The 24,383-nt window shown below is 36.1% G+C and overlaps 1 pseudogene; it reads right to left on the bottom strand.

Moving 5' to 3' along the window:
* Positions 1–16,478: 16,478 nt before the first annotated feature.
* LOC124974649 (PRELI domain containing protein 3B-like) overlaps positions 16,479–24,383 on the bottom strand; it is a 34,440-nt pseudogene continuing 26,535 nt past the window's right edge.

The following is a 24,383-nucleotide window of genomic DNA, read 5'->3' on the forward strand; positions in this document are numbered from 1 at the left end:
TCATGAGCAATGTGTGTTTAGATTTGTCCCCATTCAGTAATTGGGGGAGTTCATGGTGTTTCTGGTTCTTTTTATATTCTGTATATTAATTTCCTATCTGAGGAGAAGGTGAAAACGATTTTCTTCCATTGTTAGGCTCTTTATTCATTCTTGTTTTCTTTGTGTTGAAGAAGTTTTGAAATTTTATTTCATCCTACTTATTGATTCTTGGTTTTATTTCTTGTGTGAAAGTTGATCCATTGGAGTGTTGGACCTACATTTTCTTTAAGCAACTGTAATTTCTGGTTTTATTCCTAGGTCTTTGATCCACTTGGTGTTGGCTTTTGTGCAGGGTGAGAAATAGTGATCAAGTTTTTTTTTTTTTTCTACATGTGGATATCCTGTTTTCATAGCACCATTCCTTTTTTTAAAAAAAAATTTATTATTATTTTTATTTAACTTTTAATTTTTTACAGACTGCATTTTGATTCATTGTACATAAATGGTGTTCATCATTTTGTTTCTATGGTTGTACACAATGTAGATTCATACCATTCGTGTAATCATACATGTACATAGGGAATGATGTCTGCCTCATTCCACCATTTTTCATACCCACTCCCTCTCATTTTCTTCTACATATTCTAAAGTTCCCCCATTATTCTCTCATTCCTCACACCCCAATCCCCTTATATATCATTATCCACTTATCAGAGAAAACATTCAACCTTTGGTTTTTGGGCTTGACTTATTTCACTTAGCATGATATTCTCCAATTCCATCCATTTATTTGCAAATGCCATAATATTATTCTTTATGGCTGAATAGTATTCCATTATGTATATATATCAGAGTTTCTTTATCCATTCATCTGTTGAAGGGCATCTAGGTTGGTTCCACAATCTAGTTATTGCGAACTGAGCTGCTATAAACATTGATGTGGCTGTGTTACTGTAGTTTGATGATTTTAGGTCCTTTGGGTATAAACAAAGGAGTGGGATAACTGAGTCAAAATGTGGGTCCATTCCAAGTTTTCTTAGGATTCTCCATACTGCTTTCCAGAGTGGTTGCACCATTTCTTAAAAGTCTATTTTCTCCAACATATATTTTTGGTAGTTTCATCACATGTCACGTCACTGTATCTATGTGGATTTGTCTGTATTTTCTATTCCAATGGTTATAAATATATGTTTTATATATATATATATAAATTTATATGTATATATTTATATATATGTAATTATTTATATGCATTTACATATAAATTTATATATGTAAATAAAAAAATATATATATAAATTATTTTTTGGTACTGGTGATTGAACATAGAAATGATTTGCCAATTAGCTATGTATATTGCTGACCACTTTTAAATGATTTCCATATTTTTATTAGTACATTATAGTTTTACATAATGATGAGATTTATTGTTACATATTCATACATGAATTCAATATAAAAATATACAACATCATTTCCCAGTGTTTTTCTTTCTTTTTTCCTCCCTCCCCTAGGTTCCTTCCTTCATTTTTATTTGTTCTTTTTAGATACACAGGACAGTTGAGTATATTCTGAGATATTATACATGCATGGAATATAGCTTATTCTAGTTAGGATTCTATTCTTGTGGTTGCACATGATGTAGAATTTCACAGGTCATGTATTCATATGTGAAAATAGGACAGTTATATAAAATTCATTTTAATGTCTTTCCTATTCCCATGCCACTCACTTACATTTTTTCCTCTTTGTCTAATCCAATGAACTTCTATTTTTCCCTCCCAACCCCTTATTGTGTGTTAGCATCCACACATCAGAGAGAATATTTGGCCTATGATTTTTTGGGACTGGCTTATTTCACTTAGCATGAATGTGATTCATCCATGTACCAGCAAATGGCATACTCTTATTCTCCTTTGATGAGTAATATTTCATTGTGTATACATACCATATTGTCTTTATCCATTCATCTGTTGAGGGGCACCAAGTTTGGTTCCATAGCTTTGCTCTGGTGAAGTGAGCTCCATCACTCTAGTATGCTGATTTTAAATCTTTTGGATATCTACTGAGGAATGGGATAACTGGGTAAAATGGTGGTTCCATTCCATATTTTCTGAGGAATGTCCATATCATTTTCCAGAGTGGTTTCACCAATTTGTAGTCCCACCAGCAATGTAAGAGTTAACATTTTTCCCCACATTCTCACCAATATTTATTATTGTATTCCTGGTAAATACCATTCTGACGGGAATGAGATGGAATCTCAGTAGTTTTAATTTGCATTAATCTAAATGCTAAAGACATTAAACCTTTTCTCATATATTTGTTGACCATTTGTATTTCTTCTGTGAAGTGCTTGCTAAGTTTCTTTGCCTATTTATTGATTTTTTGGTGTTAAGTTTTTTGAGTCTTTATATATTCTAGATATTAATTCTCCATCTGTAGTGAAGGTGGCAAGATTTGTCTCATTCTGTAGACTTTCTTTTCACATTCTTGTTTTCTTTGCTGTGATGAAGATTTTTAGTTTGATGCCATTTCATTTATTGATCCTTTACTTTAGATTTTGTGCTTTAGAAATCTTATTGAGGAACTATGTTCCTAAACCAACATGGTGGACAGTTTGGCCTATATCTTTGGCTAGTAGGCAAAGAGTCTCTGGTCTGATTTCTAGATCCATGACCCAGGTTGAGTTGAGTTTTGTGCAGGTTGAGGAATAGGGCTTAAATTTTACTGTAGTACACATGAATTTCCAGTTTTCCCAGCACAATATGTTGAAGAGTCTATCTTTATCCAGTATGTGTTTTTGTCACCATTGTCTATTTTGAGATTACTGCATATATATAGGTTTTTCTCTGTGTCTACTATTCTGTTCCATTTGTCTTCATGTCTGTTTTTGTGCCAATACCATGCTGTTTATTATTACTATAACTCTGTAATATAACTTAAGGTCTGATGTTGTGATGCCTCTTGCTTCAGTTTTCTAACTAAGTCTTGCTTTAGTTATTTAGGACCTCTTGTTTTTCCAAATAAATTTCATGTTTGCTTTTTCTATTTCTATGAAGAAAATCATTGGAATTTTTATAGCAGTTGCATTAAATCTGTATAATGCTTTTGGTAGTGTGTCATTTTGACATATTAATTCTGCCTATCCAAGAACATGGGAGATCTTTTGATCTTCTAAGGTCTTCTTTAATTACTTTCTTTATTGTTCTGTAGATTTCATCATAGAGGTATTTTGACTCTTGTTAGATTTATTTCCAAGTATTTTTTGATGCTATTGTCATTGACTAGTGTCCTAATTTTGCTCCCAGCTGATTCATCAAGGGTGTATAGGAACTCAATTGATTTATGGCATTAATTTTATATCCTGCTACATTTCTGAATTTGTTAATGGATTCTAGAAGCTCTCTGATGGAGTTTTTTGAGTCTTCTAAATTTAGAATCATGTCATTGGCAAATAGGGATAGTTTAAGTTTTTCTTTTCCTATTCATATCCCTTTAATTTCTTTCTTTTATTTAATTGCTCTGGCTAGACTTTCAAAGACTGTGTTGAATAGAAGTGGTAAAAAAGTGCATTCCTGTCTTGTTCCAGTTTCTATCAGGAATACTTTCAATTTTTTTTCCATTTAGAATGATAGTGAACTTTGGTTTAGCATATGTAATATTTACAATGTGAGGAATATTTCTAATTTTTTGGTGTTTTAAGCATGAATGGATGCTGAATTTTGCCAATTGCTTTTTCTGCATCTATTGTGATAATTATGTAATTTTTATATTTAAACCTGTTGATATGATGAATTATGTGTATTTATTTCTGTATGTTAAACCATTCTTGCATTCCTGGCACAAACCTCACTAGATCACGGTGCTCTATCTTTTTAGTATGTTCTTTGCCAGTATTTTATTTACAATTTTTGCATCTATGTTCATCAGGATAATTGATCTTTCTTTTCTTGCTGTATCTTTATCTGGTTTTGTTATCAGGGTAATGCTAGTTTAATAGAATGAGTTTGGAAGTGTTTTCTCCATTTCTATTTTATTTAATAATTTAAGAAGTATGAATGTAACACATTCTATGAAGGTCTGGAAAAACTTGGCTAAGAATCTATCCAGTTCTGGGATTTTCTTTGTGGTAGGTTTTTGATGGCATCTTCAATTTCATTGCTTGAAATTGTTCTGTTTATATTTTCTGTTACCTCCTTCATTAATTTGGATAGTTCATATTTCTCTAGAAAATTTTTGATGATTTCATGATTTCTATCTTATTAAACTATAGATTATCAATATAGTTTCTATCATCTGAGTTTCAGTAGTGTCTGTGGTGCTACTTCATTTTCATTATGAATTTTAGTAATTTGAATTTTCTCTCTTTCTCCATTAGCATGACTAAGGGTTTATCAAATTTATTAGTTTGCTCAAAGAACCAACTTTTTTATTGACTTTTTGAATTTTATTTGTTTCAATTTCATTGATTTTGGCACTTATTTTAATTATTTCCTGTCTTCTACTGTTTTGGGAGTTGATTTGTTCTTCTTTTTCTTGGACTTTTAGATGTATTTTTAGGTTAATTACTTGATGATTTTCTATTTTTTTATTGAATGAGCTCAGTGTGATAATCTTTCCTCTTAGAACTGCCTTCATAGTGTCCCAGAGATTTTGGTATGTTGTATCACTATTCTCATTTACCTCTAAGTATTTTTTTTACCTTCATCTCTGATTTCTTCATTTTTCCATTAACCATTCATTATTATTCATTATCCACTTGTTAGGTAGGTTCTATTTTTTTATTTTATCATTGATTTCTAATTTTATTTTATTATCTGATATAAAGCGAGACAATATTTCTAATATTTTGTATTTACAAAGAGTTGTTTTGTGGCCTAAAATATGGTCTATTTTAGTGAAGGATCCATGTGCTTCTGAGAAGAAAGTGTATTCATCATTGATGTATAAAATACTTTTTATGTTGGTTATGTCTACATTATTAATTGTATTTTTTATTTCTAAAGCTTCTTTAGGTTTTGGTTGGAAGGGCTATCAATTGGTGATAGACATGTATTAAAGTCACCCGGTATTATTGTGTTGTGGTCTGTTTAATTCTTGAAATTGTGAAGAATTTGTTTGATGTATTTAGATACTCCATTGTTGAAGGCATAAATATTTGTAATTGTTATGTCCTGTTGATATTTAATTCCCTTAAGTAGAATGAAATGACCTTCTTCGTTCCCTTTGATTAACTTTGACTTTGAGTCCACTTCATCTGCAATAAGGATATATATATAAATCCCTCCTTGTATAACAGTTCCATGTAAATAACATTTTTTTCCATCATTTTACCTTTAGTCTTTTCCTATGAGGTAAGCCTCTTGGAGACAGCATATTTTGGAGTCTTGGTTTTGAATCCAATCTGTCAGTCTATGTCTTTTAACTGATGATTTATACCATTTAAATTCGATGTTATTATTAAGATATAATTTTATTTTCTTTTATTTGAGTTATTTCTGTTTTTTTACCTGAATTAGTTTCTCCTTTGATTAACTACCCTTCCAGTATTGTTCTTCCCTTCACTGGTTTCCACTTCTTCTTCATGAAATATCTTATTGTCTGTTTTGTAGTGTAGGTTTTCTAGTTGTCAGTGCTTTTAACTTTTGTTTAATATGGATGGTTTTTATTTCATTGTAATTTCTGAAACTCAATTACTCTGAAAATAGTATCCTTGGTTGGCATCAATTTTCTTTCAGAGCTTGGTACATAGCATTTCAAGACCTCCTATCATTGAGGGTCTGAGTTGAGAAACAAACTGAGATCAGATTTGTTTCCCTCTTAATGTTACCTGTCATTTTCTCTGAAAGTCTTTACAATTTTATTCTTATTCTGTATGTTAAGCATTTTCATAATAATTTGTCTTCGTGTGGATCTCTTGTAATTTTGTACATTGGGTCCTTTTGTTTTTAGATGCAATTAATGAGTCAAAGAGTCTCTGATTCAGCTAGGACAGACTGCCCCTCCAGTCTCAGGATTTTTCACTTTAAGCCTCAGGTAGAAACAGTATTATCACTGCTTGAGTTCCGGATAGCTGAACTATGAGAAATGCTGCCTTACTCTAATCCACCAGCTTGTGCCTCCCCTTTCACATTTTATTTTGAGATGTGATCTTGGTAAATGTCAAGTCTAACCTTGAACTTGAAATCCTCCTGCTCCAACTTCCTCAGTTGCTGGAATTAAAGGTCTGCACCATTACAGCAGCTTCTAAGTAATAATAATTCTTAAAAAGTTCTCTAAGTTTCATAAACTTTTGCTGTTTTCAGCAAGAATCTTGATTTTTCAGTCTGTGCTAAACCACATTAACACCAAGTGACTTCCAATGGTATAATGAACAGAAAGTCAACACAGGTTAGTCATGTTGAAGAAGATGGCCTCTTAAAGAACATTGTTCTGCCTCAGGCCTCACCACCACATCCTACCATCCAGTACCTGTGTATCAGCCAGAAAAAGAATAACATTTACTGACTGGCATATATTTTTTAGAAACCTTGCATACCTTGGATGAAACTCACTTGATCATGGTGCATTATCTTCTTAATGTTTTGCAATGTTATTCAACAATAATTTATCAAACATTTTTACATCTATGTCGGGAATATTGTTCTGAAGTTTTGTTTCCTTGATATCCCATTGGTTTTGGTATCAGGGTGGTCCTTGCTTCATAGAATAAATTTGACAGTGTTTTCTGCTGCTCTGTTTCATGAAATCATTGGAGAAGAATTGGCATTAGTTATTGTATAAAGGTCTGATGGAGCTTGACTGAGAATCCTTAAGCTATTGGTTTTTTCTTAACCTCAGCTTTCTTGATCTTTATTACTTTACTCTATGCTGATAACATCCCTCCTTTTGGTGAACTTTGAGCACTTCTAGAGAAAATCATACAACAGGAGGGCAGATTGGAATTATTAATGACAAAACTCAAATGGTAACTTCACATTGACTGGGCAGTGTTTGTTTTTCTAAGGCAATGTCCAGTTCCATGGATCACCTGCCTTATAAACATCCCCCACACATGCACAGACAGCTTTGCTATGTTCTTCTCATGATCTAGCCTCAAACATTATAAATTCTTTAAATTGTCATTAGGTCAATCATCAGAAACTCCGTCTTCATGAATCTTCAGATTTTAGTTCTGTGTGCTTTAATTTGTTTACAATCACATGTTAGCCAGAGAAGGTATCCACAAAACTTGGGTTCCCCACTCTCAGGTTTTCTCCTTTCTTCATTACTCTTCACTTCTTGGTACTATGCTATAAAATCCCAATGCCCTGTCATTCTTTCTTACTTCTTCCTCTTTTTCTAATTAGAAATATTTTCCACATAAACCCATCCTCATTTTAACTGTAATTCACTGTGCCAGACGTTCCATCTCTTGAAATCTGCCTCCCCACAGGAACACATCTTCTCTTGCTTGGCAAGGCAAAAAGGGCTTCCCCTCAGTCACCCTTGCTGAGCTCCTCCATGTCTGTGGCTAGCAGTTGCCATACAATTTATGTTGTTTTTCAGTTATCAGGGAAAGTTTAGACTGCAGAAATGATATGTCCCACTTTTACACAAAGAGAAGGAAAAAAATTATAAGAATTTGTCCAGTCCAATTATCAAGGAAACCTAAAATGTTAGTTTCCTTCAGTGGTTTACAAACCATATGCTAGTCTCTTTATTCTGTGCTACTGAAGATCAGAACAATGAAGTAATTTCCCTGGAAATAATTGTTGTTATGTGTAATTACATGTCAAGTATTTTGGCAGTGTGTGTGTCTGAATTTGATATCTTTCACTTTGAGAAGGCCTATATTATTTTTGGATGAGTTTCTTTTGGTAGGGAAAATTTGGGAAACATCCAAAAATAATGTTCTTAAAGCAGTGGAGCAGGCTGATCTACTATAAGAGCCACAGCATGAATATTTTAATGTTCTTGTCCCCTAAATGACTACTCATCAAATATGCAGAATTTCATAGAGAAAGTAGAGAGCTGATATACTTATGAAAGAAAATATCCTCAACTTGGTGACCATCTTTTTAAGTAATAATAAACTATTTCAGAACTAATACCATTACAATTGTATGTTTTTATCTTTTGAATTTCTCTTTCCTGTATTATATCATTCTATATATGATCTTTTTTTTTCTGTTCTTAAGAATTTAATTTTTTTTTATTTTTTTATGTTTACATAGGGTAATGATGTTTCTTTTTTTGCCTTCCCCCCCACCCCTCCCACCCTTTTCCCTTTATACAGTCCTTCTTTCCTTCATTCTTACTGCTCTCCTTAGCCTAACTCTAAACCTAACCCTAAACCTAATGCTAACCCCTCCCACCCCCATTATATGTCCTCATCCGCTTATCAGCGAGATCATTCGTCCTTTAGTTTTTTGAGATTGGCTTATCTCACTTAGCATGATATTCTCCAATTTCGACCATTTGCCTACAAATGCCATAATTTTATCATTCTTCATTGTGGAGTAATATTCCATTGTATAAATATGCCACAGTTTCTTTATCCATTCATCAACTGAAGGGCATCTAGGTTGGTTCCACAATCTGGTTATGGTGAATTGAGCAGCAATGAACATTGATGTGGCTGTATCTCTGTAGTATGCTGATTTTAAGTCCTTTGGGTATAGACCAAGGAGTGGGATAAATGGGTCAAATGGTGTTTCCATTCCAAGCTTTCTGAGGAATCTCCACACTGCTTTCCAGAGTGGCTGCCCTAATTTGCAACCCCACCAGCAATGTATGAGTGTTCCTTTTTAACCACATCCTCGCCAACACCTATTGTTGCTTGTGTTCTTGATAATCGCCATTCTAATTGGGGTTAGATGAAATCTTAGGGTAGTTTTGATTTGCATTACTCTTATTACTAGGGATGTTGAACATTTTTTCATATATCTGTTGATTACTTGTACATCTTCTTCTGTGAAGTGTCTGTTCATTTCCTTACCCCATTTGTTGATTGGATTCTTTGTATTCTTCGTGTAGAGTTTTTTGAGTTCTTTATAGATTCTGGAAATTAGCGCTCTATCTGAGGTATGGTTGGCAAAAATATTCTCCCACTCAGTAGGCTCTCTCTTCACATTTCTGATAGTTTCCTTTGCTGAGAGAAAGCTTTTTAGTTTGAATCTATCCCAGTTGTTGATTCTTGCTTTTATTTCTTGTGCTATGGGAGTCCTGTTAAGGAAGTCTGATCCTAAGCCAACAAGTTGAAGATTTGTACCTACTTTTTCTTCTATAAGATGCAGGGTCTCTGGTCTGATTCCAAGGTCCTTGATCCATTTTGAGTTGAGTTTTGTGTAGGGTGAGGGATAGGGGTTTAATTTCATTCTATTGCATATGGTTTTCCAGTTTTCCCAGCACCATTTGTTGAAGAGGCTATCTTTTCTCCATTGCATATTGTTGGAACCTTTGTCTAGTATGAGAAAATTGTATTTATTTGGGTTTGTGTCCATGTCCTCTATTCTGTACCATTGATCTACCTGTCTATTTTGGTACCAATACCATGCCGTTTTTGTTACTATTGCTTTGTAGTAGAGTTGAAGATCTGGTATTGCAATACCCCCTGCTTCGCTCTTGCTACTGAGGATTGCTTTAGCTATTCTAGGTTTTTATTCTTCCAGATGAATTTCATAATTGCTTGCTCTATTTCTGTGAGGTACATCATTGGGATTTTAATTGGAATTGCATTGAATCTGTATAGAACTTTAGGTAGTATAGCCATTTTGACGATATTAATTCTGCCTATCCAGGAACATGGGAGATCTTTCCATCTTCTAAGGTTTTCTTGAATTTCTTTCTTTAGTGTTCTGTAGTTCTCATTGTAGAGGTCTTTCACCTCTTTTGTGAGATTGATTCCCAAGTATTTTATTTTTTTCGATGCTATTGTGAATGGGGTAGTTTTCCTAATTTCTCTTTCTGAAGATTCATCACTTATGTATAAAAATGCATTGGATTTATGAGCATTGATCTTGTAACCTGCTACTTTACTGAATTCACTTATGAGTTCTAAAAGTTTTCTGGTGGAATTTCCAGGTTCCTCTAAATATATAATCATGTCATCAGCGAACAGGGATAGTTTGAGTTCTTCTTTTCCTATTCGTATCCCTTTAATTTCTTTGGTTTGTCTGATTGCTCTGGCTAGAGTCTCAAGGATGATGTTGAATAGAAGCGGTGAAAGAGGGCATCCCTGCCTTGTTCCAGTTTTTAGGGGGAACGCTTTCAGTTTTTCACCATTTAGAATGATATTAGCCATGGGCTTAGCGTAGATTGCCTTTATAATGTTTAGGAATGTTCCCACTACCCCAATTTTTTCTAGTGTTTTGAGCATGAAGGGATGCTGTATTTTATCGAATGCTTTTTCTGCATCTATTGAAATAATCATGTGATTCTTAACTTTAAGTCTGTTGATATGGTGAATGACATTTATTGATTTCCGAATGTTGAACCAACCTTGCATCCCTGGGATAAAACCCACTTGATCGTGGTGCACTATCTTTTTAATATATATTTGTATGTGATTTGCTAAAATTTTGTTGAGAATTTTTGCATCGATGTTCATTAAGGATATTGGTCTGAAATTTTCCTTCCTCGATGTGTCTCTGTCTGGTTTAGGTATCAGGGTGATATTGGCTTCATAGAACGAGTTTGGGAGGGTTCCCTCCTCTTCTATTTCATGGAATAGTTTGAGGAGTATTGGAATGAGCTCTTCTTTAAAGGTTTTGTAGAACTCGGCTGAGAACCCATCTGGTCCTGGACTTTTCTTTGTTGGTAGGCTTTTGATGACCTCTTCTATTTCATTGCTTGAAATTGGTTTATTTAGGTTGTGTATGTCCTCCTCGTTCAGTTTAGGTAATTCATATGTCTCTAGAAATTTGTTGATGTCTTCGAGGCTTTCTGTTTTGTTGGAGTATAGATTTTCGAAATAGCTTCTAATTATGTTTTGTATTTCACTCGTGTCTGTTGTGATGTTTCCTTGTTCGTTCCGAATTTTAGTAATTTGAGTTTTCTCCCTCTTTCTCTTTGTTAGTGTGGCTAAGGGTTTATCAATTTTATTTATTTTTTCAAAGAACCAACTATTTATTTTGTTAATTTTTCCAATTGTTTCTTTTGTTTCGATTTCGTTGATTTCGGCTCTGATTTTAACTATTTCCTGTCTTCTACTTCTTTTGGTATTGGTCTGCTCTTCTTTTTCTAGTGCTTTCAGCTGTAGTGTTAAGTCGTTTATTTGTTGATTTCTACTTCTTTTTTTGAATGCACCCCATGAAATAAATCTTCCTCTAAGTACTGCTTTCACAGTGTCCCAGAGATTTTGATATGATGTGTCTTTGTTCTCGTTTACTTCTAAGAATTTTTTTATTTCCCTCCTGATGTCTTCTCTTATCCATTCATTGTATAATAGTGTATTATTTAGTCTCCAAGTATTGGAGAAATTTCTGTTTTTTATTCTGTCATTTATTTCTAATTTCAATCCATTATGATCTGATAGAGTACAAGGTAGTATCTCTATCTTCTTGTATTTGCTAACAGTAGCTTTGTGGCATAAAATATGGTCTATTTTAGAGAAGGATCCAAGTGTATTCGTTCTTTGTTGGATGGTATATTCTATATATGTCCGTTAAGTCTAAATTGCTGATTGTGTTGTTGAGATCTATAGTTTCTTTATACAATTTTTGTTTGGACGATCTATCCAGTGGTGAGAGAGGTGTGTTAAAATCGCCTAGTATGATTGTGTTATGGTCTATTTGATTTCTGTAATTGAGAAGGATTTGTTTGATGTACGTGGATGAGCCAATGTATGAGATGAGTCTCTTGCAGGCAGCATATTGTTGGATTTTTCTTTTTAATCCAATCTGCCAGTCTGTGTCTTTTGATTGATGAATTCAGGCCATTAACATTCAGGGTTATTATTGTGATATGATTTGTATTCCCAGACAATTGACTCATATTTGTTTTTGGCATGATTTGGTTTCTCCTTTATTTGGCTATTCCTTTAGGCTAGCGCCTCCTGTTGCTGATTTGCATCGTTGGTTTTCATCTCTTCCTCATGGAATATTTTGCTGAGAATGTTCTGTAATGCTGGCTTTCTTTTTGTAAATTCCTTTAGCTTTTGTTTATCATGGAAGGATCTTATTTCATCGTCAAATTTGAAGGTAAGTTTTGCTGGGTATAAGATTCTTGGTTGGCATCCGTTTTCTTTCAGGGCTTGGTAAATGTTGTTCCAGGCCCTTCTGGCTTTTAGGGTCTGGATTGAAAAATCTGCTGATATTCTTATTGGTTTCCCTCTGAATGTAATTTGATTCTTTTCTCTCGCGGCCTTTAATATTCTGTCTTTATTTTGTATGTTAGGTATTTTCATAATAATGTGCCTTGGTGTGGGTCTGTTGTAATTTTGTATGTTTGGAGTTCTATAAGCCTCTTGTATTTGGTTTTCCATTTCATTCTTCAGATTTGGGAAATTTTCTGATATTATTTCATTGAATAGGTTGTTCATTCCTTTGGTTTGTTTCTCTAAGCCTTCCTCAATCCCAATAATTCTTAAATTTGGCCTTTTCATGATATCCCATAATTCTTGAAGATTGTGTTCATGATTTCTTACCATCTTTTCTGTTTGGCCAACTTTGCTTTCAAGATTAAATAATTTTTCTTCAATGTCTGAGGTTCTGTCTTCCAGGTGCTCCATTCTATTGGTTATGCTTTCTATGGAGTTTTTAACTTGGTTTATTGTTTCCTTCATTTCAAGTATTTCAGTTTGGTTTTTTTTCAGTATCTCTAACTCTTTATTGAAATGATCTCTTGCTTCCCGTATTTGGTCTTTTAACTGTTGATTGGTGCGATCATTTAATGCCTGCATTTGCTCTTTCATCTCCTCCTTCAATGCCTGCATTTGCTCTTTCGTCTCATTGGCTTCCCTGATCGTTTTAATTACGTACATTCTGAACTCCCTTTCTGACATTTCTTCTGCTGTGCTGTCATTGGGTTTTATTGATGTAGTATCTAGGTTTGTTTGGGACATCTTCTTCCCTTGTTTTCTCATATTGGTCAGTTGTCAGTGGGACCCTGAGATATTGCAGTTTTCCGCTATTGGCTTATAGTGTCCCGGTAGATTTCCAGTGTATCACCTCCCAGCCTTCAGTAGCCTGATGTCTTGGAGGAATCTGATAAAGCAGCGTATCCGAAGAAAACTGCCCCTAGCCCCCTACTGGTTCCACGATTTGGAACTGGCTCTGTGCTGAAATGCTCTCTCTGTGGGCCTGCACCATGCAGCTGGCCGTGTGGGAGGAGCTCACTGCCGGAGTGTGGAAGGCTACCTTGGGAAGACTCTAGCTGCCCTGCCTGGCTCCAATAAGCCACCTCTATCTGGGCCTGCCCCCCGGGCCGAGCTTTACCCAGTGGGCAGACTCACCCGTGGCTCTATTTCAGTCCCAGTCTCTCAATGCCTCCCCTTCTTAACTCCTGGGTTCTGGAGCGACAGGGGGTGCAGTCTCCCTCTAGGCCGCCATCTTGGATCGCCCCGAGAAGAGAGCCTGCAGCCGGAGTGGGCAGAGCCGCCTGAAGAGGTGTCTGGCTGCCCTGCCCTGATCCCAGAGGCTGTTTGTGGATCGAGGCTCTCCGTTGGTTCGGGGGCTTGTGGCTGGTTCTATGTAGAAAGTCTCTCACTGGGCGGTCAGCTCCGAGAGGCTAGCCTTGAACGGCACCTCCCACCGCAGGGGTCCAGACTACTTGGGGAAGTCTCTGGCTGCCCTGTCTGGACCCTGAATCTGCTTGCGTGCCAGAGTACGCTGAGCTGCACTGGCTCCGGGACTCGGAGCTTGTTCTGGTCAGAAAGGCTCTCACCAGCGGGCCAGTTCCGTTCCAAGAACCTGGAGAAGCTGGCTGTGTGGGCGGGGCCCACCGCCGGAGTGCGCAGGGCTGCCTGTGGATGACTCTAGCTGCCCTGCCCGGCTCCGATAAGCCACCTCTATCTGGGCCTGCCCCCCGGGCCGAGCTTTACCCAGTGGGCAGACTCACCCGTGGCTCTACTTCAGTCCCAGTCTCTCAATGCCTCCCCTTCTTAACTCCTGGGTTCTGGAGCGACAGGGGGTGCAGTCTCCCTGTAGGCCGCCATCTTGGATCGCTATATATGATCTTAATGTAACTTGTTCACAAATAATTTAAATTCCTTTGACAGTGTATGACATGTGAATGTTTTGAATAATAGTTCATCTTTAACACAAACATGTTACAATTAATGAAGCATCTATAATTATTGTATAAGAAAAAATATAGTGTTCATTATTGTGTACCAAAGAGACTTTGACTAAAGTACTCTGTTAAAATAAGCAATGTTATAATATTTCATGTGGTTCAGTCTTCAATTGCTGAAGGGGAATAAAAAAGAAAAGCAAAACTATAGTGGGATTGTCTTGCAGACTGAGTTAGAATGTTCTAATGTATTACATAAAAGGGTATGTGGAGATAATACAAGAAAGTAAAATTAATATGTACCAGTATACCATATTTAAGGTTGAAACATTAATTTAAGAAATTTTGTAGAGCCACAATTATTGAATCACATTTGTGCCGAATAATGATATTGATCAATATCTTTAAGAACTATCAGAAAGCCATGTCAGAAATGTCCCTTCTGCACTATATATTGCTCAGTGATACCCCTTTCCATATATCAATACTGATCTTATTTGTATAATTCAAAAATTCTAAGACTATTTCAATACCTAAATGTTTATCTGTATGTATGTATGTGTGTGTGTGTGTGTGTGTGTGTGTAGCTGTGTGTATATATATATATATATATATATATATATATATATATTTTTTTTTTTTTTTTTTGCAATGCTAGGGAATGAACCCAGGGTCTTGTGCTTCACAGGTAAGTACTCTACAAACTGAGCCATATCCCCAACCATTTATTTTTAAATAAAATACATTTTTTGGTTTGTTATTCACATCACAACCACTCTGGAAAAATAAATAAGGATATCTCATAATTAATCAAACAACATTGCCCTACATAAATTTATGATTACACAAGTGGTATGCCTTTACACCATACAGAGAAACAGTACAAACAGAGAAACAACATGTATCCCATTTGTTTACAATAAAAAAGAAAAGAAAAAAAAAGAAAAGTCAAAATGAATAAAAAAACAACAACAAAAAAAAGCCTGCAGTGGACAGATTGAGACAAACAGATTACACAAACGGTATGAGTCTACTTCATGTACAACCAGAGAAATAAGTTTTACCCCATTTGTTTATAATGAATCAAACAAAGAAAAACCTGCAGTGAGTTTCACTCAGTGGTTAATTTGGGCCACTCCACACCCTCCAGTATTCATTTTTTTCTCCCAAAATGTCCCCACAACTTCACAGTGGAACCATATAATGTAAAACTTTAAGTACTTGGGATTTATGGTTCACATGAAGACATTATCTGAGCAATTTTAAATGATGTAAGGCTCTCCATGTCAAAAAAGATGTTCTGTAGTCACAATTACCTCAATAAGTATTTATATTCAAATAACCTGACATATCATGCCTTAGCAATTTCAAAACCATTATTTTGACAATGGCCGTTTATAAGTTAGGCAAATGTGAAATGCTAAAAGAGTTGAAAAGCTGTTCTGTTTCAGTGTTCTAAGAGTGCTGCAGAACTCAGGTAGTGAATTTTTTTTTTTTTTAGTTAACATAACCAGCCCAGAGTACTGCATGCTAAATCAAATTCAAGGAAGGTAATACCTTTATTAAGTTACAAAACTTTGGCAAAGCAATTCACTACTCTTTAATACAATAGCATATTACTTATGTTGGAGTCATATTTTAGATTTAATAATAATTTTCACTCCAAAATTATCATTAAGTACCATATCAAAACAGTGGTTTCTAGGATAGCAGGTTATTTTATACAGTTTAATGTATTTAAAACTATATGATTTCTCCTTTTAGAGTGAGTTCCCTCATGCACCGCTGTTCTATTCTGTATTACCAAAGTGATTTTGCTTGCTTCTGAGGTTGGTCCAGAGTCAGGTACAGTTCCAAAATCTGAAAAGTGTTAAAATTATATTTTAAGGAGACTCAATGTCAATACCAATTTTCCCAAGTACTCTTTAAAAAATTGTTAAATTTTTACATAAATACTAGAATTTTAGAAATTAGTCATTTCAAGCTCACTAACCTCAGATGATTCCTTGGATTTTAGAAGCCTTGTATCTTTGTTTGGATATAAAGTCATATAGCCTTACTTCAGATTATTTTTAAAATTCTACCTAAAATAGGGCCTGGGGTTGTGGCTCAGTGGTACAGCATTTGTCTGGCATGTGTGAGGCACTGGGTTTGGTTCTCAGCACCACATATAAACAAAAATAAAGATCCACTGACAACTCAAAAAATATTAAAAAAAATTCTACCTAAAATATAGTTGTAGTTTTTAATGACAAATAAATACATTGTCTGCTTGGAGAGACCTAGGGACCTGATACATACTGACTTTTATATTTCTCTACAAATGCTGCCATCATCATCAGTATTCTTGTGCTTCTTATTGCCAAAGCTGTCAACTCTTTGATCTCAGCATTTAATTTATATATTACCCATTCCATTGCTTCTTAGACTTTACCAGCATTGGAAGATATCATGCTTGCCATCAACCCTTCCAGGTAACTGCTAAGGCTGACTCCCTGCACAGAGATGATGCCTTCCTGAATCAGAACAGTCTTTTCTTTGTATTAAGGATGTAATTTTTATGTAAGTCTCTCATTCCCTGAAATATTTGTAAAGGAATATTAGTAGTTTTAAGTTCCATTGTTTTCTCTACAGGATCAACTACAGAATATTCTTACAGTTGTTTTGATTCTTGCTGCACCAATAAGAGACTTCAGGGAAGGAAGGAATTCCCCACTGTATGCTGAGAAGTCTGTGGCTGCACAGCTTTCCAGAGGGATCTATATGTCTGTCCAGCATATCAACTCCAACTACATTGAAGTTCATAGGGTTTGGATATTTCTACAGTGCAGCTGTTATAATTTTTTTCCTATGGGTGGTCGAAGACATGCTGCAAGGTTCAGAGCTTCCTGCTGCAGACAGCCCAAGCCCTGTATCAGCTATACTGGGGGACAGTGAGTCACCCAGGCACTGTCCCACCCAACCTGCACCCAGTGGTCCATATAGTGTGCAGAAGTCATCAGGCCCCAAGAGAGAATATCCCAAAGTGAGATCCCTTAAATGTTTGTATTTTCCTAGTTAAAGGTTTCCTAATATGTTGTGTTTATATAAATATTTAATACTTTATTAACTATAGTTTTATGCTTCTAAATACAAAAATTTTTAACATTGATCAGTACTGTATATGCTTGTAATAAAACTTATAAGCATAATTTATTATAAAAGGAAAAGAACCAAATTGTTCATTATGTATATCTAGGGAGTTTTAAGGCTGAGTTCAGTAAGTTGTCATTACACAATAATTACAGAAGATACTCAACTGGTTTACCACTGAAAGATCTACCAGCAAACTTTGTATTAGGTAGGTATATAGATCTCTTATTTCTATTCATACCATTCTTGCTGTAATGCACTACATTTAAAGCATTGGGGAACTCTGATGTTTCATATACAGTTTTTCCCTCCATCCCTCCCCCTACCCTGCAATATGTTGTTCATATGGTTTCAATGCTACACAAATATGCATTTTCTCATGCTTGTTTGCTTTGAATGCTGTATGCTGATCGGTAGCAAGTTGTTACTTTTGTTATCTGTATACAATTGCTTGCTGTAAATTAGCAGATCCTGAAATAGCTTTATTGCATGTCTAAAATAAAAGTATTTTATGTAAAAAATAATATAATGGCAACTATCAAAGTTACTTCCTTGAAGATTAGCTAAAAAGCAAGTTTTTCTGTTTCTGTCATTATTTTTCTCCCTTTTCTTATTTATGTGGAATACTTGAACATTTTATACTTTTGGTACAACTGAATCTGATAATATCTCAAACTCATTATTCTACTGTCCCAACTGCTATGGTACCAATTTAACATTTTTGATCTTATCCTTGGGAAATATTTAGCTAAACATACAGCACTTATACATTTCACTCAGCAATGAACTCATACAGAAGAATGACTTATTCTATCCTCCCTAGGAAGCCACAGCTTTGCAGAGTATATAAGCAAACTAAGAATGACATAACAGTATAATTAGTGTCATACTACAGAACAGTATAATTAGTGCTATAAATCTTATCTGCAGGGAGCAGTGAGAGAACACCAGAGAAGCAGTTAGCTCCTTGAGAATTGCCCTAGAGAAAAGGGAGTCACAAAACCACAGTCTGATAGCAAAGAGTGAAAATGTCTATACACATGCACAAGGAGATTGCTGGTAGAACTCCCTATCCCACATTTTTGAATGCTCCCTACATTATGAGAGAATAGGAAAGAAGAGTTAATAAACAAAACCCAGTTATTTTATTCAAGAAGATTAACTCATTAGGGTAAAATTCTCATATCCCAATCATTTCACCTCTTGCATTGTTTCCCACATGAGCTTTTGGGAATCACCTCATATCTGAATCATAACACTTTTATTAATTTACCTATCAATACTGTACAGAGGAACAGAGAAAGAACCTCATCTTAATAGGGGGATGGACAAGCAGGGGTGTAGAGGGTAACTTCTGTACTGGATTCCAGAATCAGATGGTACCATTCTGTGAGATGTTATGGGAAGCAGACAAATATGCCTTTAACAAATATTGGGGTAAATTTGGCAAAAGCTGAGGCTCACTCCTGCTTCAGTCACAAATAAAGTCATTCACACTCTGCCTACTACTTAGGGGCTACAGAGACACAGGAAGACTTGGAATTTTATGTAAAAAGAAACATTATGATGGAGGCCTGTCACCAATAGGCTCATCCTCTCACTGTGGGTTATTTCAAGGTGAAGGACAGGCTGAAAGGGAATAACAGGGAAGACCATTTTAGTCTTTAAATTATTCTCAGATAACTCTGCTGACTTCTGGTTTTTGCTGTCACTGAAATGTCTCCAGAATAATCCACCATTATATTAAGATGGAGTCTCTCTTGACCAGGGTTTTATTTGGTAGTCTTTGGTCAATAACTGTCTCAAAACAGACATATACTAAAACTCACTGCAAGTCCTGCTAATCCAGACTCTGTGAGCAGTAGCATACTCCTGAGCAGATCTCATGTGGTCACAGAGACATCTGTGCAAATTCCACTGCAGGTGGGAACTTAGCTGTCTGCCTCAGTTGTCAGTCAGGGCAATGGTCACATCAAGGGGATATTGGGCCTTTCTATGGACATTTTTAACTCTCAAAAATTGCAGGTGTCTGTGCTAGGTTATCTATTAGGCAGGGACCATGATGTTAGTAAACACATCATCATAAACAGGGAAGTCCCTCAACACAAAGAAGCATCTGGTCTCTCACACTAATCATGCTGAAGATCAGGAACCCTGGTATCGATCATCAATGCTAATCAGAAAGGCACTGGATTTTTTCTAGTTCATTATTTTGTCCCCAGTGTTTCAAGAACAGTGATTGTTTTATAGTAGGTGAGGGAGAAAAAAAAAGAAAAAAAGAAGGGGGAGAGGAAGACATGGCATGTTAAAATCTGGGGACAAGGAAATTAATAATTTGGGCCTGATTCTTGTGCTACAGTCTCTCTGTCAATGAGTTTGGCCAGTCTACCAAAAGTTTTCCAGTCCAAGTTGAGTTGTTGATGTAAAGCCTGATGCCTTTCCTTGAATATCAGGCAAGATTCCTTGTAACTAGTAACCCCCTATTGAGAAAGTAGTCTTACCTCTCTATCCCAAGCATGCACAATGAGCCATGGAGAACTTCACCTGCATGCACACACACACACACACACACACACACACACACACACACACAAATTAACATGCAGAACCACTGGAATCCACGACCCCACACTGCAGCTGGTGTCCTGGGAAGTTCTCATGCCAACTGCAAAGAAAACCCATTGACTTCTTCTGATCCCGTACATTCAGGGTGGTCTGCATGGTGCTTCACTTCCTCTTCAAAGTTGCAATTAGAGAAAATATAAAATCCAGTGAGAAACAATATCTTGCAAATCCAACTCACTGCCCTCTTCTCTCTGAGAAGTCTATTCTTGTCCCAAGCATCCTGAGCTCTTTCCAGATTGGGGATAAAAGGACAGATTATTGATGAGTATCTGCATTCTCTGCTCTGCTGGCCAAGCTTTATTTAAAACTGGAAGGTTTTCCATTAAAATGATCGACTCCTCGTGTTCTGCAGTCACTCAGGAGTCTGGAGTCTGAAGCATGTGATCTGAAAGACCATAAACACGTCCTGAACTAGAGACACCAGAGAGCAGGCATGCTAGAAGCACCTGCAGAGTTACACTTTCTTCCTTTCTGGAAATGGAAACTACTTCCATTAACCATGCCATTTATTGTTGGTACACTATATCTTTGACATTGGGGCTTTTCTGACCCTGAAGGGCATGCCCTCCTATGCTGTTTTGTATGTGTGTGTGTGTGTGTGTGTGTGTGTGTGTGTGCGCATGAGCATTGGGGGATTGGGAGTGGTTATTAAGATTTAACTCAGGAGCATTCTACAACTCACCCACAACTGAACTAGATCCCTAGACCCTTTTTAAATTTTATTTTAAGGTAGAGTCTCACAAAATGGCCCAGACTGGCCTCCTGCCTCAGTTCCTTGAGTCACTTGTATTACAGACATATGACACTGCACCCAGTGTTGGGGTACCCGGGACCCCTGGCCCTAGGTGTGGCTAAGATGGTGCCTGGCAGTGAGCCAGAGCAGTTAACTTTTGCACAAACATCTGACATCATTTTAAGGAAGTCTTTATGACTGGTTCTCTGGTCTCATGCACAATGCATGATCTCGGTATGCCCTGCTTGGCTCTCTGTATCTGTCCACGCTTTTCCCTCGTGTGCTCTCCTTTGATTGGTGGTTTTACCTATATAAGGTCTGTAACTTCCCTGCTGGGGAAGGAAGGAGGATAAGAAAAAGAAACAATAGAAGCAGAAGGACAGTGCGCAATAAAGCATTGAAACTTCAACCAGGTGTCGTGTTTCTCTGAGGGCAGGGAACGCGATAAGTGGTGCCGAAACCCGACCCGGGAAACAACAAACCAACAGCAACTACCTAGGTAAGTTTTAGAGATTAATGTTATAAATAATAAAAAAGGAGTGATAAAGGCAGCCTTGACGTTCGCGGTAAAGCGACTATCAGGACACACGGAAGGTGGTCCGGGGACACGCGGAATGCGGTCCAATTAAAGTCAGGACACACGGAAGGTGGTCCAGGGACACACGGAATGCGGTCCAATTAAAGTCAGGACACACGGAAGGTGGTCCAGGGACACGCGGAATGCGGTCTGATTAAAGTGAAAGTAAGGACTAGCGAAAGGCAGTCCGGGGACAGAGCCAAGCGAAATGTGGCTCGGAGTGGACTAGCGAAAGGCAGTCCACCTTAAAAGTATTAAAGTGAAAGTAACACGCGAAAGGTGTCTACACCCTGGACTAAGCGAAAAGCGGTCCACATTAGAGATATTAAAGTGAAAGTGGTGCGTGAAAGGCCACCATCAATCAACCCGGACCAAGCGGAACGCGGTCCAGTGAACTGAAACTGGTATGCGAAAAGTGATCGCAGAAAATTAATCATGGGTTCTGAGGTGTCTAGAGTGCACATGGAAGGTCTATTAAAGGCTTTATTAAAGGCTAATGGAACACCTTTAAAGGTTTCCTCAGCTAGGAAGTTTTTAAAAACTGTAGAAGATAAAGCCCCTCGGTTTTTAAATGCAGGATTGTTTGATCAAGAGAAACTATCACAAGAGACAGAAAAAGGCCCCCCTCCTGATCCCTTCCACGCAGCTCCATGGCCACCTAGGGAGGGAACACCCGTGTTCTTGAAGCAGTCCTCCCCCGAGTCCAATCCCCCTAGGCAGAGATCTCAGCAGCTCCATTCCTCAAAAGTAGTAAGAAATAATGTTTTGTGATTTTCTGCATTCAAACCTAACCTGATTTCTCAACCAGGAAAAAAAAGAGTTAAAAAGTCCTGGGTGATCCTCCCTCCCCCCTGCCTGGCCTTGCTGAAGCCTACATTGGAATGTGAACTGCAGCAGTCTCAGCGGGAAAGGGGAGTAACCTAAAGATAAAAAAAAAAAAAAAAAAGGTGTCCGTTTTAAACTTCTGGGCTGCTACACAAAACTAACTCATTTTCCAGGATTCTTGTTTTGTTTTGTTTTTCTTTAATGCTGTATTTTTGAGCTCATAATTTTGATCCTACATACCTAGGTTAATGATTTTTTTTTCTTTTTGATCAGTTCTATTTTTTATTCAACTAAAGTTTTTAAACATCTGTTACATTGCAATGGAGATTCACCTATAAAGTTACAAGGCCTTTGATTTTGTGTTATGTGGATGTTGTGCTGTCTAATGTCATGTTTTGTCTGTATCAAAACTGAGTGCTCCTAAAATTAAAATTTAAAAATGGATCCAAATACTTTTATTCACGTGATTTAAAAAGGTTCAATTTAAATTGAGTAAATTAATAAAAGTAAAATGTCTTTAAAAATAACTTACAAGTCTCTAGGTGGTCAAACTAATGGAATGTTGATGTTAAACAATGTCTAATATCAATTGTTTCTAGGACCTTTCTTCAACAGAAAAGAGACAGCAAATACTGTTCAGGACACTTGTCTAATATCTTGACTAAAAACAAGGTTACTAAGAGTTATGTCTTAACAAGTACAATTCTATATAAAAAGGGTTCTAAAGGTTTCAACTGTGTTTCAGTTAGAGTACTATAAACAACAAAGTATTTTATCTTGTTAAAATGGTGTAATTTATCTAACTTCAGAAATTTCATAAGAATTGTTTCAGAATGTGAACAAAAGGGGGTCAACACATAAAAAAGAAAAAATAAAAGGTTCTAAAAATACAACTATATTTAGTGAAGAAGAAAATCTTTCTGGATAAAAAAGTGTTATATAATGAAATACATGAGGGTCTAAGTGAGTGCTAAAAAAGTCTGTGTGTAAGTGAAGGGCAAGTTTCAACAAGTCTGTGTGTAACTAAGTTGGTTGTATGTATGTAAAACAGCTAAAGCTATTTAAGGTTTTTCCTAAGGTGAAATACTAATGTTCTGATATAAGCCAAAGTTTAATCTATATGGTAAAATAACATGGTAAAATAACAAGGATTTCTTAGAAACACTAATTTACTCTTAACTTTGTGTCTATTAAGTTTTATTCTTTAAAACAATTAGTCTTAAAAATTGGGGTTTATACAATTATGGTTAAACAACTGTTAAGAGTATTGTACTATGTTACAGAGTCTAAATTTTTCTTTAAAAACTAAATTTAATAAGATTAAAGTGTCAAAGTAATTGTAAAATGGTCACTCCTTGTATATTAAATGTATTCATATTTTCCAAGTATACAAGTTTTAAAACAGGGTATTTATCAAGCTGCTATTCTCCAAACTTCTCTCTCAATGTTGGAATGCTTCTAGGTTCTCATGAGCAGTCTTAATGCCTATTCCTACCAGCTAAAATATTACAATCATATCCCAAAGCTGTTGCTCAAGTAATATTTAAGGGAATAGAATCTTGCATTACTGTCTTTGGAATCCATCCTTCTATCATTATAACCCCTTATTCCACTCAGCAAATTAAATGGCTAAGCAATAATGATGATGATTGGTCAGTATTATATTGTTCCACCACCTCAGTTCAGTTTGATAACCATTATCCCCAACATCCTTGGATTCAGTTTTGTAAAGTTACTCCCATAATTTTTCCAAAAGTGACTAGTGCCCAACCTATTAAAAATTATATAACTATATTTACTGATAGATGTAATAATGGAGTAGGCGCTGCACTTGTTCATGATCAACTTCATACTATAATAGTTCAATCCAACTCGGCACTAGTTACTGAGCTCGCAGCTGTGGTGTTGGCTTTTAAAGTAACAGATAATCAGCCGTTTAATCTCCTATCTGATAGTTCATATGTTGTTAATGCTTTAAGTGTTCTTGAAACTGTGCCATGTATTTCTTCTTTATCCACTGTGGCTTCCTATTTCACTACACTACAAAACCTTATTCTGCAGCGTAAACATCCATTCTATATAGGACATATTAGGGCTCATTCTAATTTACCGGGACCTTTGGCTAGAGCAAATGATTTGGTGGATATGACTACCAAATCCGTTTTTGTTTTTTCCATAGAAAAACAAACAAAACTCTTTCATAAAAAATTCCATGTAAATTCCACTACCTTGAGTAAAAAATTTCCTATCTCTAAATGTGTGGCTCGACAAATAGTAAAAATGATCAACACTGTG

Source organism: Sciurus carolinensis, unplaced genomic scaffold (genome assembly GCF_902686445.1).
Source record: "Sciurus carolinensis unplaced genomic scaffold, mSciCar1.2, whole genome shotgun sequence".
NCBI classification, from domain to species: Eukaryota; Metazoa; Chordata; class Mammalia; order Rodentia; family Sciuridae; genus Sciurus; species Sciurus carolinensis.